This window comes from Gossypium raimondii, chromosome 8 (genome assembly GCF_025698545.1).
Source record: "Gossypium raimondii isolate GPD5lz chromosome 8, ASM2569854v1, whole genome shotgun sequence".
Classification (NCBI taxonomy): domain Eukaryota; kingdom Viridiplantae; phylum Streptophyta; class Magnoliopsida; order Malvales; family Malvaceae; genus Gossypium; species Gossypium raimondii.
In genome coordinates, this window is record NC_068572.1 from 38953902 (window position 1) to 38958472 (window position 4571).

A 4571-nucleotide genomic window follows, 5' to 3' on the forward strand; every position below is an offset into this window, starting at 1 on the left:
TCAGCAATGAGAATTCTGATCTACTATCGAACCAAGCCGTAACCTTTTATAATTCCGACCTCTACGTAATCCACCCAGTTTGATAATGAACGGGAGAAATCTCCAAAACTGTTTTTGGAGAATTCTTCGCTTGACGGCCGTTAGACCTTACAAACAAAGTTTTTAGGTTTTTTTAAAAAAAAACTATCTCACTCTCACCCTTTTATAATTGGTATATATATAATGAATCATAATTCATAAAATTTTTATCCGAACATAATAATCATAATTAAAAATAAATAAATATAATAATGTTTTTTTAATCGAAAATTATAATTACATTAATTATAACAAGGATTTTGGTAAACTATATTTATTTAAATTTATATACGAACCAAATTCATATAGTAATAGAACTATGTTCTCATTATGTGTACAACATCATTGTACATATAATATGTTCGATATTTGATTACCCAATTAAATTAATTCTATAATTAATTTAATTCATGTGACAACCAAACACAATACCAACTATGTTTTATTCCGTTCATTTCAACCATAGGGTGTGACCTTGTAGGTTCTTGTAACGTTAGCAGTAATACTAGAACGATTCTAATGTTACAAACAATGAGTGGCATCTAGCAATGCATCATTGCTACCTAAGTTACAAGAAGTCATGATTCGACATAACCTTTTTGTGATTAACCTTTCATGCAATAATCTTTAAGTCCTTTATCTCTGGAATGGATACAAGTCATGGAATAGTCACACTTGCATAGTCCATCCCATGTTCCCTGATATCTTGAGTAGACTATGATATATAAATAAGTATGACATCTCATATCAACTTATTTGAGCATGACCATGCATTTCTAGTCTCACTCAATCAAGTGGCCTAAGATATTACTCCCATTATGTAGGAGGGACTTATCCTATATTGATCAACCATATCCCTCTACATAGGTTGTGATATATACAATATCAGCCTTTATAGAACAACCAGTTACGGTGTACGTTTGACTGTATCAAAATATACAACTCACGATGATGGGATAATGATGATCTCAAGTCCGAGGATCATATACATATTAATCACTATGAGTAATGTTGTGACAATTACATAATAATCCAAGAAACATACTCATAGCGGGTCAGTCCAATATGTTGTTCTCTAACACACATATTCATGCATTGATTTTGACACTCCATATCAATAACAACTCTTTATCATCAATCAACTACATGTTAGTCTTAATGCATTATTCTTGTCCTAGTCAACAATAACACTTGACTAAGGATCTTTTAAGAATAATCATATTATTCTCAGGACATTATTATAAAACAATATATTTATACACACAGAAAAGAAACTGAAATAATAATGGCAACGCCTTATATTAATAAACATGGTAACTCAAGTATGTTATTACAACCATCTCATGATTTATCTTTGGGCATACTGTTACAGTTGTTACGTTGGGTTAGTTTCTGTATTGCTAGACAAACTACCTTCTGGTCGTTCTAAGATTAACTTAGCAAGTTGGCCGATTTGGTTCTTGAGTCCTTGAATCGATACTTGTTGATTTTTAAGTGTTGCTTCAGTGTTTTGAAAGTGGGTTTCTAACACCGATATAAACTTCGTTAACATCTCCTCAAGATTTGACTTCTTCTCTTACTGGTAAAGTTGTTTTTGGAAGCCTAGAAGGGCTTGTGCTCTTTGATTTCCTTGACCACTCCAAGAGAAAATGGGATGGTTCCTCCAACTTGCATTATAGGTATTACTATAAGGGTTATTTTGAGGCCTAGAATTATTACCCATATAATTGATTTGTTCATTCTCTGTGCTAGAACCGTAGGGTAAAAATTCTAAATTATTCATTCCTCTTCCATTCGTATCGCATTGCATCACCCAATATACCTGTGTATAAACATATAAACCATCGATTTTCATATTTAATTGTTCTACCTGATTCGATAACATGGTAACTGCATCTAAATTAAAGACACTGGTTGTTTTCATTGGCTGCATCTAAATTAAAGACACTGGCTGTTTTCATCGGCTTCGTCCTCATGAGTTTTCACTGATAATTATTCAGTGCCATCTCTTCATTTCAGGTGTTTTATTGTTAAGTGTACCACCGGCTGCTGCATCGATCAATTGCCTAGTTGAGGGATTTAAACCATTGTAAAAAGTTTGAACTTGTAGCCATAAGGGTAACCCATTGTGAGGGCACCGTCTCAATAAGTTCTTATACCTCTCCCATGCATCATATAGGGTCTCTAAATCAATCTGAACAAAGGAAGAGATATCATTCCTCAACTTAGCTATCTTAGCCGGTGGAAAGTACTTCAGTAGGAATTTCTCAGTCATTTGATCCCATGTAGTGATGAAACCTCGTGGCAAAGAATTTAACCACTTTTTAGCTTTGTTCCTCAACGAGAAAGGGATTAACCGTAGGCGAATGGCGTCTTCAGAAACGCCATTTATCTTGAAAACATCAAAGACTTCTAGAAAATTAGCCAAATAAGTATTTGGATTTTTGTCTTGCAAACCATCAAACTGAACAAATTGTTGTATCATCTGAATAGTGTTCGGCTTCAGTTCAAAATTATTTGTAGTAATGGTGAGTCTCACAATACTCGATTCAGCCCCAGTTAGAGTGGGCTTGGCATAATTGTATATAGTACAAGGAATGAGATCTGGAGTTGCAGGATTTGCAGCAATTGCAGGAGGTAGCTAATTATTCTGGTAATCACCCATCTCCTCAGTAATAATAATGTCTTGTTTGTTTACTATATTCTGTCAATTTTGCCTTGCTTCTCTATGGTCTCTGCAAGCTGTACTTTCAATTTCACTATCAAATAGTAACAGTCCTGACGGGTTTCTTCTAGTCATAAACTAAAGGAACCTGCTAGAAGCAAATAAACAAATTAGAATGTTAAAAGTAAACTAAAAAAAAAACAAAATAAAATAAAAAAGGCTAAATTAATAAAAATAAAGTGTTCCTAATATTTTAGTTCCCGATAACGGTGCCAAAAACTTGATGGTCACTAAACTAACTATAAATACGACAAAGACAAGTGCACCTATCAAACAATAGTCTAGCTGTGGTGAGTAGGGAATATTGTATCCACGAGGACTAAAAGTACTAGTAATTATCGTTTTTCTATTATTTAGTCGCAAATTGGAGTGATTGTTTTTAATCTAAAATGACTAAACTAATCTAACCTAAGAACGCAATAGAGAATGAAATAGGAAAATAATCGAAAATAACCAATGAGATAGACAATACCCAGGAAGGAATCCACCCAGACTTCACCTATTATTATGAATCTGAATTAAACAATTTATTCACTTGTGTCTTGATCCGTAGAAATCCCTAAATTATGTTAATATTTCTTTTGAGAGTAAGACCAACTGACTCTAGGTTTATTAATTGAAATCTCTTTCTAATTAAAACCCCTATTGTCGTATTAACTCAATTTATGGATTTCCCTATTAGATTTGACTCTAATCTGATAGATTTATGTCGTCTTATTTCTAGGATTGCATGCAACTCCACTCAATTATGCTAGATCTACTCTTAAACATGGATTTTTGCTTCACTCAAATAAACACATTAAACATGAATTAATATCGCGAAAATATTAAAACAAGAATAAGCATACATAATTGAGAACAATAATCAAGTATTTATCATATAAATCAGAAATCAAATAATAAGATTCATCGTAGGTTTCACCTCCCTAGGTATCTAGGGAATTTAGTTCATAATCCTGAATAGAAACATTTCAAAGTTAGGATAACCACAAGACACAAAGAAACTCAATAAACATTCGAAAGAAATTAAATGGAAATCTTCGATCTTGGGGGAGATCCACTTCTGAGTTGATTCCGATGCCGTTCTTCGAGTGTTTTCTTCAATCTTCTTTGATTCCTCCCTTAGGTTTTCTTCTAATTGGTATTTATAGACTTTTGAATGCTCAGAAAACCTAAAAATTTGGCTTTTTCGTGTATTTGGGAAGCAGGGTATGAAATCGACATGGGCGTGTGGCCAGCCCGTGTGGAAATGCCCAGGCCGTGTGGATCCTAAAAATAGCTCTATTTGTCTAATTTTTGCTCGTTTTTCGCTCTTTTTGCTCCCAAATGCTCTCCTAAGTATAGAAACATGAATTTAAAGGATTAGGAGCATCAGATTCACTAATTTTCGTACTTAATCATCCAAAAACGCATTAAGAATGGGATTAAAATATGTTACTTTTATAGCTTATCAAGTCCCGATAGCTCATTTTCTAAAACCACTTGACCTTAGGATCATACCACTTATACTTAATAACTCACTTATATAACATAAATTATCAAATCAAAAACCTTTTCAAAACCATATTGGACTCTTAAACATTAAATAGTAATATTTATGAACTTACTCGTTGGATTTGGTGACCCCGAAACCACTGTTTTTGACACCACTAAAAAAGGGGGGCTGTTACAATTACAGACGATTTATTAAAGGATTCTCAATGATTGTTGCACCGTTGACAAAACTATTTCAGAAAGATGTAAAAAAAATTTGGCCCAATAAATACTA

At 33.3% G+C, this 4571-nt stretch overlaps 1 non-coding gene across 1 annotated transcript; it reads left to right on the forward strand.

The window, feature by feature from the left end:
* Positions 1 to 2198: 2198 nt before the first annotated feature.
* On the forward strand, positions 2199 to 2305 carry LOC128032109 (small nucleolar RNA R71). The gene has a single exon (XR_008188239.1). It is a non-coding gene; the product is annotated as a small nucleolar RNA R71 (small nucleolar RNA).
* Positions 2306 to 4571: the final 2266 nt, after the last annotated feature.